The sequence below is a fragment of the Rhinatrema bivittatum genome, chromosome 9, assembly GCF_901001135.1.
Source record: "Rhinatrema bivittatum chromosome 9, aRhiBiv1.1, whole genome shotgun sequence".
In the NCBI taxonomy this organism is placed as follows: domain Eukaryota; kingdom Metazoa; phylum Chordata; class Amphibia; order Gymnophiona; family Rhinatrematidae; genus Rhinatrema; species Rhinatrema bivittatum.
The window spans coordinates 171,603,326-171,618,627 of record NC_042623.1 but is presented as its reverse complement, the minus strand read 5'-3'; the positions used below and the strand labels follow the sequence as shown (position 1 = coordinate 171,618,627).

General features: G+C 44.8%; 1 long non-coding RNA gene across 2 annotated transcripts in view; it reads left to right on the top strand.

Annotated features, from left to right (window-relative positions):
* LOC115099494 overlaps positions 1–14,923 on the top strand; it is an 87,103-nt gene extending 72,180 nt beyond the window's left edge. For both annotated transcript variants that reach the window (XR_003858806.1, XR_003858805.1), the window contains exons 2-3: positions 113–166; positions 13,824–14,923. This is a non-coding gene — a long non-coding RNA (uncharacterized LOC115099494). The remainder of the gene's footprint in view (positions 1–112; positions 167–13,823) is intronic.
* The last annotated feature ends 379 nt before the right edge of the window (positions 14,924–15,302 follow it).

Here is a 15,302-nt window from a genome sequence, read left to right as displayed (position 1 = left end):
TATACTTCTGCCTGTGTATACATTTTCACTGAAGCTTTTAATCTAAATAGAATTTTACATGAATAATTCTTTTGTGTTCCTGATGTTCCAATCGCTTTTTTTTTTTTTTTAGATACCACTGAATGAGATGTTTGGATATGCCTCTGAACTGAGATCATGCACAGAGGTAAAATGCAAACTACTTGTTTCTGAAATAGAACTCTGGAATGCTACTACAGTAATTGCTTGAGATAGGCTTTAGTTTGATCATTTAAACTTTACTATTTGATTCAGTGTCCTTTATTAAAACAGGATCCCACCACACAGTACAGCCATAATAGTTCACCTTTGAGTGGGAAGTCTGGTTACCTGGAATTGTGCCTGATCTGCTTAAGGGAAGAACACTTCCTTGTTACTGTTATGCCATTGTGATTGAGTGACGTAGAGGCAGGAAGGAACAGTGACGTGCATAAGGGCACACAGAGTCACTGGGAGGGTAGGAATTGAACTAGAGAACTGCTAGGAGCATGCCAAAGATTTTGTTCACTGTTGTAACTGCCATGGCTCGCCTCTTCCTTGAATACATTTCTGAGTAATTGCTGTTATGGAAGGAATGGGATACAGGTTTGTCAGGGTAAAATGTCACTTCAGTCAACCTTTATGAGCAGATCACAATTGTGTCACCCGTCTGTGTCAGCTTGTTCCCCTGGTTTCCATTTCTCATAGCTCTTTTCACAGCTTTATGTTGTCATCTGTACCAGCAGTTGGTATTAGGAGATTTGGCAAGAGGAAGACGGATGTGTCCTGTTTGCCTGACAGAAGCATTAGAACACGGATGTGCATGCTGGCTCATACCTTAGTGAAATCCTTCTGACCACAAGGAGTGGGAGGAGCTCCTGGTGACATATCTGCCATCTGCAGAGGGTGACGGATGTCCTCCACTGACTTCCTCTGCCCCTAGGCCCTGTACTACAACCCACCCAGTTCTGGCTGGCAAGCTGCTCCTTCTAGCCACATTTTCAAAGCTTGTGGGCTGGCTGTGTTGATGATCTGCACTCCTAAGAAGCAGGGACTATGAAGTGTAAAATGATTCTTGTTCATATCTGGAACAGTCCATACTCCTGGGATTATGCCTGCCTTCCAGCAGGTGGAGACAGAGAAAGTTTCACTGGCACTGGCATGTAACCCATTGTGCCACCTGCAGTCCCTCAGTATTTCTCTGACTCCAGCAGATGGATAGAGGTGCAATCCCTTCAGTCTGGAAAAAAAAAAGGGGGTATTTAAATTTTATTTGGTTATCCTCCCAAGAGGTTGCGAGGCCCTGGTGGGGCTATCCCTCCTGGTGTCGAGGAACACGAGCAGGGGGTTGGGGACCCCAGGCTGGCTCATTCGGATGCCACTTGGTGGGGGGGAATAACTGGTGGGGGAGTTCCCTCCTCCCCCAAAAGAGCAGTCGCTCTGCAGCAGCTCTTCTTTTGGGGAAGTCTTGCTAGGCTTCCTCAGTTGTAAGTAAAGTTTAAAAAAAAAATAAATCTGGTTTTCTGAAAAAAAAATTTAAAAAACCCAAAAACGTAAGAAGTGATAAGGCGTTTGCGGATGGTTCGCCTGCGTTCAGGGCCTTGGAGCTGCTGCTGGGAGGTGAGTGTGTAGGCGGCAGAGTCTTGGCTGAGAGCTCAGCACCCTGCAGGGTCGGGCCTCTCTGCAGTCGGTGCAGCTTTGGGTTATGGCACGCGGCAGTGCATGCCACTCATGTGATGAAGTGTGGGCACGACTCTCTCGCACCAGGCTGTTCTCCTGATGTCTCTCCAGTGGAGAGGGTGGATCGGGGTTGTTGGAGTTTGTACAGGATTTGTACAGGAATGGCAGGCTAAAGCCAAAGTGAGGGCGGGAGCATCTTTGCCAGCAGGCACCCCTCCCCGCTGGGCATGGGAAAGTAGGCCGTGTTGCCGGGGGCTGAGGACTTTTCTGAGCTGCTTCAGGGAGGTGAGGACCTTCCCCCTCCGCTGTCTCTGGTGCAGCAGGGCATTTTTAATCGGAAGAAACCTGATTTGAATGGGGAACGGGATCAATCTGAGAATATGTCAGGTGATCCCATGCCTTTTCCTTATGAATTTATCCTGCTGAGGCACAAAGCATATTTGACACAGAAGGCAGCTGGGGGGTCAGCAGTCAGCTAAGAGTGCTGGAAGTTCTGGGGCCTAGTTCCGCGGAAGGCATCCAGGGTCCTCGGGATGAGGTCTGCACTGGGTGGTCCAGATGTCGACTCCGATGACTCAGAAGGAGCTCCGCAGGTTCCAATGTTTCCGGATCCCTCTGGGGCTGACACTGATCCAACTGCACCCAATAAAGGCTGGATGGACCAGATCCAAATGAATGTTTGGGCCAGGTGGTGGTGGCCGAGGGGGACAACACTAAGATGGTACGTTTTATTCCAGAAAGAGGAGTTGTGGCCCTTAATTCCACATGTCCTTGAGGAACTAGAGATCAAGGTTTCTCAGGAGGAGTCCGATCAAGAAGGAGTGGATCTGGATCATGGATGGTATGATGGGTCCAGTGAAAGCTTTTCCATTTCACAAGTTGGTAAAAAAGCTGGTGGTCAGGGAGTGGAATACTCCTGAGACTGGCCTGAAGGTAGGTCGAGCGATGACGAAGTTGTATCCATTGCCAGAGGACACTCTCAAGTTTTGGCTCTCCCTTTGTCTGCAGTCACTAAGAAGACCACTATTTCTATAGCTGGTTCAGCGGCACTGAAGGACATGCAGGACTGGAAGTTGGAGATTCATCTAAAAAAGAATTTGAGGTGTCTGTATTGGGCATTTGGGCTGCCATATGCAGAAGCTTTATGCAGAGGGCCAGTTTGCACTGGGTTCAGCAGTTGCAGGCCACAAAATCGCTATCTCCATCGGAGGCTAAGCAGGCAGACTGTCTGGAGGCAGCAGCAGCCTATGTGGCGGATGCCTTTTATGACCTGATCAGAACATCTTCGAGGATTATGATGTCCGTGGTTTCAGCCAGATGGCTCCTTTGGTTAAGGAACTGGTCGGCAGATATGTGGGCTAAGTCTTGTTTGGGAGCATTACCATTCAAGGGAAAGCTCCTATTTGGTGAGGACTTAGAGGAGCTCGTAAAGCATCTTGGGGAGGCCAAAGGGCATAGACTGCCAGAGGGCAGTCCCAAAGGTAACAAAGGGTCCTGTTCAGGGCAATCTCGGTTTCGACCAAACAAAAGGTTTCGTCCTAGTAGGCCCTCGGCGGGAGTTCAGAGGCAAGGCACCTGGAGGTAGCAATCTGGGAACCAGTCCTTTTGAGAGGGCAGGAAGCCAGGCAGAGAAGGTCTCAGATAGGGATCTGGCAGAGCCAAGTCCACCCAATGAAGTGAAGCCGGTCCACTCACTTCCTCCTATTGGAGGGTGTCTGACTCTCTTTTATGAGGAGTGGACCAAAATCATGTCAGACTGGTGGGTCCTCAGCATGATAAGAGACAGTTACATTTTAGAGTTCTCTCACCCACTACGGGACTTCTTCATGGTGTTCCCTTGCGCTTCATTCCTAAAGAAGAGGGTAGTTCAAGAAACCGTGGAGCGATTACAAGCATTGAGAGCTGTGGTTCTGGTTCTAATGGGGGAATTAAGGACAGGAAGGTATTCCATATATTTCATGGTTCTGAAAAGGAGGATTACTTCTGTCCAATTTTCATTTTAAAAAAGTGAATGTCACTCTCAAGGTTCTCATTTTTGAATGGAAACACTGAGCTCGGTGATCGCAGCAGTGTGCAAGGAATAGTTCCTAGCATCTCTAGACTTGACCGAAGCTTATCTACATATTCCGATCCACCCGGATTGCCAGAGATTTCTCCACTTCATGATTCTCAGCAAACATTTTCACTTTTATGCCCTTCAGTTTGGCTTGGCAACAGTGCCACGGACATTCACCAAGGTGATGGTGGTGGGGGCAGCAATGGCGTTCAGAAAAAGGGCCATCTTGGTCCATCAATATCTGGATGACTGACTCATCAGAGTAAAGTCAGAAGCTCTTGCTGTTCAGGCAGTGGCTCAAGTCTTGCAGCAACTGGAGGTGCTGGGGTGGGTGGTGAATCAGACAAAGAGTCGTCTCACCCTCTCTCAGGTTCTGGAGTTCTTGGGAGCATGCTTCGACACCAGGGCAAGAAGAGTTTTCCTGACAGAGGGTCATATCCTTAAGTTGCAGTGATCAGGTACAAGCCTGTTGGATGCGGAGATGCTCAGGGTTGGGCTTGTCTCCAGGTGCTGGGGTCTATGGCCTCGACGTTAGAGCTAGTTCCTTGGGCTTTTGCGCACATGAGGTCACTACAGCGGGTGCTCCTTTCCTGGTCGGATCCTTTGTCGGAGCAATTTCATCTTCTGCTGTCTCTCAAGGAGCCTGCTAGGTCCAGTCTTTCATGGTGGCTTGGTCAGGAGCATTTGCGGCGTGGAGTGGATTTAGAGGTCCCAGACTGGATGGTGGTTCCATGGATGCCGGTCTCTCTGGCTGGGAAGCTGTATGCCAGAATCAGTTGATGCAGGGACAGTGGTCCAAGGAAGAGAAGTCATGGTCTGTCAATCGTTTAGAGACCAAAGCAGTGAGGTACACGTTGGTTGCGTTTCTGCCTCTATTGAGCAGTCACGTGGTATTCATCTTGTCGGACAACGCAACCATGGTGGCTAACATCAATCAACAAGGGGGAACCAGGATTTGAGTGGTGGCCCAGGAAGCTCAGAAGCTGTTTCTTTGGGTGAAATAGCATCTTGCTATGCTAGCAGCCTCTCGCATTGCTAGAGTGGACAATGTACAAGTAGACTTTCTCAGTCACCAGAAGCTGGATCCCAGAGAATGGGAGCTATTGGAAGATGTGATGGCTCTGATTTGTAGCCGGTGAGGTACTCCCTATCTGGACTTGATGGTGTTGCAAAAGAATGCCAGAGCACCCCGGTTCTAGTGGTCCATTGACCCTGATGGACTCTTCTTTATGTGTTCCCTCTGTGGCCTGTGGTAGGAAAATTAATAAGACAAATAGAAAATCACCCGGTGAGGTGATTCTGGTGGCGCAAGAGTGACCACAGTGCCCGTGGTTCACGGACCTAGTCAATATGGCAGTGGACGGTCCACTGAATCTCGCACATTTGCCGAAACTTCTGCAGCAGGATCCAATATTTTAGAGAGGGCGAATCGCTTTTGTCTCACGGCTTGGCTTTTGAGAGGAGACACTTGAGAGATAAAGGATATCTGGAGGATGTCATTTCCATCCTGTTGCAGGCTAGAAATACTTCCATGTCTTTATAATATGTAAAGGTCTGAAAAGACTTTGAGTCCTGGTGCACGGGTCAAAGGATAGTCTCAACTCAGGCCTTGATAGCTCACATCTTGGTGTTTTTGCAAAAAGGCTTGGTAAAAAGCTTAGCCTTTAGCTCTCTTAAGGTTCAGGTTGTGGCCTTGGGCTGCCTAGAAGCAAAGTGCATGGATGGTTGTTGGCTACTCACCCAGATGTGGTTTGTTTTCTTCGGGGGGCAAAACATTTGCGTCCTCCTGTGTGGAAGATATGTCCCTCTTGGAACCTCAATATAGTCCTTAGAGGGTTGTGTATGGCTCCTTTTGAACCTTTAAGAAGGGCAATGATAAAGGATCTTCCTTTGAAAGTGGTGTTTCTGGTAGTCATTTGTTCTGCCCGGAGAATCTTGGAGCTTCAAGCATTGTCATGCAGAGAATCTTTTCTGAGGATCTCTGATTCAGGGATATCTTTGAGGATGGTGCCCTCCTTTCTCCCAAAGATTTTGTCAGTGTTTCATTTGAACCAAACTGTGGAACTTCTGGCCTTTTCAGTTTTGGAAGTGTCTGCCTCGCAAGCTAAAGACCTATGTTGCTTGGATGTGAAGCAGGCTTTGTCGCATCACCTCAAAGTCACCAGGGTGTCTGACCATCTATTTGTGCTTTGGAGTGGTCCTAAAAGGGGTCAGAAGGTTTCAAAGTCTACAATAGCAAGATGGTTGAAAGGGGAATAAACTTGGCTTATATCTGTAAGGGGCATCCATTTCCAGAGGGCTTGAGGGTGCACTCAGTTCTGTCTCAGGCGACTTTTTGGGCAGAGTGTTAGTTGGTGTCAGCACAAGAAATTTGTTGGGTTGCTACTTGGAAGTCGTTACACACTTTCACCAGACATTATTGGTTGGATATCCAAGTCCCAGAGACCATGGGCTTTGGTGAGTGTTCTTCGAGCAGGACTCTCCCAGTCCCACCCTAACTAGGGAAATTTGGATACATCTCAGGAGTCTGGACTGATCCAAGTATGAACAGGAAAGGAAAATTGGTTCTTACCTGCTAATTGTCATTCCTGGAATACCATGGATCAGTCCAGAGTCCTGTGTGGGGGAGAGTCTGCTCATATTTCTGACTTGATTCTGGTTTATATAGGACACAGAGCTGCTTAAGATTTCAAGTTTGTTCACCTGGTTTGGAGCTTTTCTGTTGGGGTTTAATCTTTTTTCCCCTTGCTCATTTATGGAAAGTTATTTGAATTAAGGCTGTTATAGGGATATTCTTGGCTTGGGGTACAGGTCAATACTGAGGAACTGCAGGTGGCACACCAGGTTATATGCCAATGCCAGTGAAACTTTCTCTGTCTCCATCTGCTGGAAGGGAGGCATAATCCCAGGAGTTTGGACTGATCTGTGGTATTCCAGGAATGAAAATTAGCAGGTAAGAACTAATTTTCCTTTATATATTTTCACACAGAAAGGAAATTTTCCCCCTAAAGTCTTTTGAACTCTTAAGAGCATGACCAACACAATTCCTCAGAGAAAATGATTTCTGGGAAGGGTAGTAATTAAAGGCCTATAAAAATAACACCCAAAAGTAATTCAACTGCTGCAAGGTCTCAGAAATCCTATCGTGTACGAAAGCAACAAGCAGACACAGGAACAAGGATGTACTAATGAACATACAACAGAAAGAATTCCTTGTAAATGTTTTTTTAATCATTGCATTCTCAAAGTATTTACTGCTACTCAGGAGCACTAAACAGAGCAGAAGAATGTTCCCATAAACTGCTGTTTCTATTGAACTTTCTCATGTTTTAGAAAATATTTGGAACCCCGATTATTCTTTATTATAAAACTAGCCGTTAAGCCCGTAACTTCGCGCACGGTGCATTTCCTTCCCACTCCCTCCCCCTCATTCTCCCTCCTCCCTCACTCTCTCCCCTCTCCCTCTCTCTCCCCTTCCCCCCCTCCCCTCCCCTTCCCCCTTCCCCCCACTCTCTCACCTTCCCCCTCCCCTCCCCCTCTCTCTCACCTTCCCCTCCCCTCCCCCCTCTCTCTCACCTTTCCCCCCTCCCCTTCCCCTCTCCCTCCCTCCCACCTTCACCTCTCCCCTCCCTCCCTCTCTCTCTTTCCCCTCCCCTCTCCCTCTCACTCCCCCCTCTCCCCTCCCTCCCTCTCACTCCTCCCTCTCCTCTGTCACTCCCCCTCTCTCAATCCCCTCCCCTTTAAGATCATCCACAACCGGCAGACGGAAGATCTCCGGGGGGGGGTCCCTCCTGCGCGCGGCGCCGCTACTGCTCCTCCCGCTCCTGCTCGTCGTCGCTGCCGCTGCTACTGCTCCTCCCACTCCTGCTTCTCGCTGCCGCCGCCGCTCCTCTGGCCCCAGCACCATTTTTTTTTTGGGCATGCTCGGCTCTGACCAACGTGCTTGCCCGCGCATGCACGGTAGAGCTGCTCTCTACTGCGCATTTGCGGGCCGTCGGTCAGAGCCCATTTATAAGGTAGATGTCCTCTGAAAACATTGACCTGCTTCACTTGTTTTGTGTGAAGGAAACTTGTAATCTTGCTTACATGGTCAAGTAGTTAAGGCTCGCTGTTTATTTCAGTTACTGCATGGTTTCCTATTCAGGGTGCTTCACAGATGTCAGAATTTAAAATATTAATCAGCCATACAGAGCTATATGATAAGTAAACTGATGAGCAATCTGGGGGAAAGAGTGAGTTTTCATTCTGGACCTGAAATCATCCTAGTGATGGAGCATCTTAAGCATGGGGATCTGTACTTGGACCTGTGCTTTTTAATAAATTTATAAATGATCTGGAAAGGGTTACGAAGAGTTTCCTGAGTCTTCAAGTCTTCACCTGAGCCTTCAGTCCAAACTCTCTAAGTATACTGACTCATTTCACGTCTCCCAAGTGTCTGGACTCTTCTGAGCCAGATCCCTGTCTCTTCATTTCCAGCCCTCTGCCTCTGTCTGACCTCACGCACTCGTCGCCCCCTCGTGACAGGCCCGGAAGGGTTACCGAGTGGCCGGAGGCTACTCGAGACCAGCATTGCGTTGCTGGGTCTCACTGGTCGTGTTGGTTCAGTGGAGGGCTGACCCTGCCTCATTCCAGTTCCTGCTTCGCCCGTGCCTGTACTCGCTCACCTCCCTTGGGGTGTGTCTTAGGCTCCCACCTGAGTCGCCCCATGGGCCAAGGGCTCACTATCCCCCAGGAGCAGGCGATCGCGCCTCAGTGTCCCTCCTCTGGACCCGCAGGGTGTGTTCGCCACACCATAGTTACACAATGTTAGGTACTATCTTAGGAGTTACCACCCGGGAAAGAGATCTAGGTGTCATAGTGGATAATACTTTGAAATTGTCAGTTCAGTGTGCTGCGGCGATCAAAAAAGCAAACAGAATGTTAGGAATTATTAGGAGGGGAATGGCAAATAAATTGATGGATGTCATAAGAACCCTGGAGAAAACATGGCGCAAAGACCCATCCACTCCCAATCTCATCAAATATAAAACCATGCTGCACACTTACAGATCAAACACTCTCAAAACCAAACGAGACTTCTATGCTTCCAGAATACACAACTATCAATTTAATCCTAAAGCCCTATTCTCATTCGTCTCAGGCCTTACAAAAACATCACCCAAATCCTCACCGGATGATGAAAATGACAGTAAATGCAACAAACTCGCACAATATTTCCATAACAAAATAACCAACATCACTTCACGCTTCATCACCCCTCCCTCACCCACCAAAACCCCCCAAAAAGCATCTACCTACCAATTGGATGCCTTCGAGACCACATCCACGTCTGAAATCAAATCAACGCTAAGTAAAATGAAACCATCTACCCACCCCTCAGACTCAATCCCCACCAAAGCACTATTATCTATCCCAGATTGCATAGCCCGATCCCTGGCCAACATCATCAACACATCCCTCACTTCAGGTAGCGTTCCCAACCAACTTAAACTAGCCATCGTGAAACCCATATTAAAAAAGCCCAAACTAGATCCCACCGACCTAACCAACTTCCGCCCCATTTCCAATCTTCCTTTTCTAGCGAAAGTCCTTGAAAGAACTGTCAACACGCAATTATCCAATTACCTAGACCAGCACCAAATTCTACTACCATCTCAACACGGCTTTCGCAAACTCTTTAGCACCGAAACCCTACTGACCTCTCTCTCTGACTACATCATCAGAGGCCTTGACATGGGTCACACTTACATCTTAGCACTATTAGATATATCAGCAGCCTTTGACACCATCAATCATTCCATACTAATCGATAGGCTTACTGAAATTGGCATTTCAGGAATCCCCCTCCAATGGTTCAATTCCTTCATTAGCAACAGACACTTCAAAGTCAAAATCGGAAAGCACGAATCCAAACCTATCAATATCTCATGTGGAGTACCCCAAGGCTCTTCACTATCTTCCACTCTATTTAACATATACCTCTTACCCCTCTGCCACCTCCTTATGAATCTTGGTCTCCCACATTTTGTTTACGCCGATGACGTACAAATCATCATTCCCATCACAGACTCACTACCCAAAGCCCTACTAAAATGGAAAAATGCCTTCGCCTCCATCAACAGCCTTCTCACACAACTCAACCTAGCCCTTAACACTAATAAAACTGAACTAATGATCATTGCCCCCCCAACACCTCAATCCCTCACCCACCAATTTCAGCGCTCTACACCCCCTTCCGGACTTTGCTCAATATGTAAGAGATCTTGGTGTAATCCTCGACACCCAATTCAACCTACAAAAATTCATCACCACCACCCTTAAGGAATGCTACTTTAAGCTACATACACTCAAGAAACTAAAACCACTACTGCATCCTAGTGACTTCAGAACTGTACTTCAGGCCCTCATCCTATCCAAAATAGACTACGCTAATGCCATTCTACTAGGCCTTCCCAAAAATGCCATAACCCCCCTGCAGCTCCTACTAAATGCAGCTGCGCGCATACTGACAGGCACACGCAGAAACGAACATATCACCCCCATCCTCAAACAGCTACATTGGCTCCCCAACTCTTCTAGAATCATCTTTAAGACTCTCACACTCATACATAAAACCATCCACAATCCTAACATGCTCTGGTTCTCCGATTCCCTCTACCTTTGCACTACCTCAAGACCTACCAGATCACCATACCTTGCAACAATACCCACTCCCCCACCCAACCTATACCACTTCACATCCACTAAACAACGCTCCATCTCCTTAGCTGGTCCCAAGCTGTGGAACTCAATGCCCACCAATCTACGCCTCGAAATCTGTCCAAAGAAATTCAGACAGAAACTTAAGACGTGGCTTTTCACGCAGGCCTACTCCTAATGACTCGGTCCCGTTCCTCCTACTCTGCCCCTCCACTCCCCCTTCCACTCCATCATTCCTTCCTTCTCACTCTTCTCAAACCCCTACTTTCCTCCGAAGCCTCCAAGCGTCCTCCTCTTTCCTCTCTCTTTTTTAGCCCCCCCCAAGCTCGCCCCCCCTCTCGCCTCCTCCCGCTCGCCTTGTATATAGGATGTACATAATTCAACCCCCCTGTTAATAGTCCACCCCCTACCCCTCCCCTGTTCTATATATTCACTTAAAATCCCTACTCCTTCCCTGCCCCCACCCCACCCCAGTTACTACATCAGTTGTAATGTAAAGCCCAGTTTGCTGAATTATTCTGTTGTCTGGAAACCGATGTGATGTCTCGTGCAAATGTCGGTATAGAAAACCATTAAATAAATAAATAAATAAATAATGCCTCTGTATCGCTCCATGGTGAGTCCGCATCTTGAATACTGTGTGCAGTTCTGATCACCGCATCTTAAAAAAGATATAGTTGCACTGGAGAAAGTACAAAGAAGGGCGACCAAAATGATAAAGGGCATGGAACGGCTGCCCTATGAGGAAAGGCTAAGGAAGTTAGGGCTGTTCAGCTTGGAGAAGAGACAGCTGAGGGGGGATATGATAGAGGTCTACAAAATCATGAAACGACTTGAACATGTTAATGTAAATCGGTTACTTACTCTCTCAGATAATAGAGGGACTGGACTCCATTAAGTTAGCAAGAAGCTCATTTAAAACAAATCGAAGAAAATTCTTTTTCACTCAGTGCATAGTTAAGCTCTGAAATTCATTGCCAGAGGATGTGTTATGGCAGTTAGTGTAACTGGGATTTTAAAAGGTTTGGATAAGTTCCTAGAGGAAAAATCCATAAACTGCTGTTAATTAATAAGCAATAGTAGCTTGAGATGTAGTTAATGTTTGGGTACTTGCCAGGTACTTGTGATATGGATTGGCCACTGTTGGAAACAGGATATTGGGCTTGATGGACCCTTGGTCTGACCCAGTATGGCATATCTTATGTTCTTATGGGGTTGTAATTTTTTTTTCAAAAGGATTGGTGCTAGAAAAGCAAAGACAGGAGAGTTAGCCTGGAGTACAGTAGGAAGCCTCACAGAGATGGCTGATATCACCATTGTAAAGGCTTATCAAAGATGACAGGGGAAAAAAGGCAGCTTTCCTCTTACACTTGCTCGGCCGACCTCCTCTCTTCCCTGGGAATTACAATCCTTGAAATCACTTTGACTCCGCGTGTGCACTCTGCAGCAGGCAAAGGTACCTGCATAGAGACCAGGCTGTGTTTAGAAGCACAGCATATGTGCATGCCCACGATCTCAACTGCGGAAAAGGTGCAAATCATTTCAGTTATATTTCTGCTTTAATTATGATTCCTAGTACAATTTTTGGTAGGGCATAGAGGACAGCCTAAGGAACCAAAATCAAGCAACAAATATGCTTTTCAGAGCATGATGGTGAGTCCAATACATACCCACCAAGCATACACAACAGTAATGATATTCTTATATTAAATGGCCTTAGCTTCATCAGTGGACTAAAAAAGAGCCTTATGAGCTTCAGAAATAGTCTTAATTATATAAATGGAGTTTAAGAAGAGCCTTATGTGGTAAAGTTTGAGGTTTAAAGTTCATATATAAATAATTTTCTGTTTATATGACAGTGATTCTGCTATGCAGCAAAGTGAATAGATCTCACTCATAAACAAATGTGAAAAAAATTGAAGGAACTCTCCAACAATTTTAAACCAATTATAAAATAAACATCATATTATGCTAGGGGAGCACACCACATTCTCACAGATGTACTGAGGTTATAATTATCGGTCAATTTGCTGTAACTTGTGTCCTTCTTGATGTATATATATATATTTTTAAAGTGAAAATTGTTTTTCTTTGCATATAAAAATGGTTGCACTTATTTCTCACAGCATAAAGTAATCCTCTTGTGAATTGCAACAGATTACTGAAGTTGCACTTATCTTTTAAACGTCCGGGAATAGAACACAGCATACACTGCTGTGTATTGTATGCTCTTGATGTTGTACCAACCCGACATTGCAGTGTTTTGGAACAGCTCCTTCTTCAGGGGTAGTTCCTGAGTCAACTGTTTATTCCGGGTTCCAGAAAGCATATGAAGAGGAACAACTCAAAATCAACAAAAAATGCTTCCAATTGCTTCGCTTATGGCACCACGTATATAGTTAATGAATGCAGTTTGTAATTTCAAACTGTGAGTTGAGTAAGGAAAAGTCATAAAAAGTCAACCAGCTAAATCTTCTTAATTTAAGGTGCGACACACTCAAATCTTCATTGTATGTTAGTAAGCAAGGTTAAAAAAAACCCACAAGCGGCCACATATGATTGAAAATCCACCCAGAACAAGCCTGCTCAAACGTCCATTTAAATAACGGAACTAGAAATTTGACCATGTTTTGTAATTTCAAAAGTTCCACATAACTGTCCAATGATCTTACCTAATCTCTGTCAAACATGCCAAATTGCCGATAACTTACTTGGTTCCAAGTTTACAGGGATTTTTATATGTGAAGAGTGCCGCATTTAGAGCAGAAGGGAATGCCAGAACAAAGAAGTTAACGGCAGTCTTCACATATAAAAATCCCTGTAAACCTCATTACATTTGTGAGAAAGCGGTGTGCTGCCTTAGTACGATATGATGGTCATGTTATAACTGGTTTAAAATTGCTGGGGTGTTCCTTCAATTTCTTTCACATTCGTTTATGAGGGAGCTCTATACATAGTTATAATATAGTTATATGCAGCAAAGTGAAGCAGATGATGTGTTTCATGGACAAAATCATTGATTTAATATTAGTATCATCGCTGTTGTTTTTAAAGATTTATGCTATTGAATGTTTGCATGATTGAGTGAGTATGGATAGTTTGACACACGTGAATCATGTTTTGTAATTAGCATGGCAAAAATGTTTTAATATACATTTCTCTGGGTGTTATCTTCTGTCAATGATTTGTTCATAATCGATTATTGGAATAAAGCTTTCATATTTTCCTAAAAATGTGCTGTATATAAAATATATGGGTACACTTTCTTTTCACACAGAAACACACACACACATACACACATGATTGTAGCTTCAAATGTTAACTTGTTACTGTTTGTTATATCAATTTGCTTTGATGTTTTTCACTTTCCTCGTTTTGTTTCCTTTGTTAGAGCAAAGAAGAATATACAATGGAATATGCAAAATACCAGCCCTGTTTAGCTAGCACTCAGGAAGAGTTGGTCAACAAATATCTGGAATCGACGGGTCCGCTTATCGCTAAGAAAGGCAAAGCCAAGAACTAGCTTTGCTCACTTTGAGTTACATGGCACCAGCTCGTCCAGATACTTTTCTTCTGACATTTTATTGCATTTTTTGGGGTGGGAAGTTCCCCTGTCTGGCTGCCACCTGGATAATTTCCAAGAAGTTCAGAGCTCTAACTTCATCATGATTTCAACTGAAGATTACCAGGGATTACAGTTCAAATATGACTAGTAATATACTGTATAATTCCTAGCATGGAGTACATTAATTCTAAATAACTGTTGGCTGTTCTTTGATGGGATACGTTCACATTTTTCGTTAGGACAGAAACACTGTGCCTGCTTAGGTCTGGGATCTTTGTTTACTGTAAGTTTTACTTGAGCTGAGCACTGTGTAATCCCTTCTTAACCAGAGCATAATTTACAATTGGAGTGGAAATGGATGATGTCCTGTAATTCCAGAAGAAGTAACTGTTCAAATTACAGAATGGACAATGTCCAGGATATGGAGCTGTAAGCTTAGTGAAGGTTTTTACCCGTGAGGTATTGTCTGACTCATAATTGCTGAGTGCAAAGGGTGTTACAGCTGTTCTCAGTCATATCATTGTGCTTTCTCATGCATACAATGCCAAGCAGAGTAATGAAAGGTACTTTGTAATGTTTCGGGCAGTCTGTGTGTATAAGAGAGATTTTACAAACTGTGTAAGATTCTCCAAGCAGGTTAGTAACCCTGAGTGACACTTAATTCAGGGTCAACAACAAAAATTAACTTGCCATTTTGTAGCTCTGCTTTGAAAATATAATTTTACTGCATTCATTTTGAAAAATATTGCAAGGCAGAGCACCAAGGCTAATTTGGAATTATTTCTAACACTCATACAGTAAATTGTTTCCAGCTGATTGTAACTGCCTTGACCAATATCTTTGATAGTAGACTTACCTGTTTATGAAGATTTAAAATACTTTTAACATATTTTCAGCCTTTGATTTCATGTTCATCTCCCAAAATCTTAAGATAAATATAATAAATGTATTTTTAAAGTAAGATTTAACATGCTTCAGGTATTATGAAGTTTTGTTCTACTAAGAACCTGCATCTTATCTTTTTAACATTGCTCTGCAATATGGGTCTTTTAAAATGCCATTGCTTGACTCTGTAGAAATATTCTGTTATTAATGTGAAGACCACTGCAGTTGGATGTATCTTCTACCCTAGCTCTCTAGACAGGATAAATTCCAAAATTCACCACTACTGTATTAAGAGATGGGGTTTGTGTTATGCCTTAATATTAATGAGGAGACATGCACAAGTTTCTTTGGTTCATTCAGTCATAAAAAGAGAAAAGGAACACAGTGAGCGGAAAATGTGATTTTTTTGTTTGTAGAGAT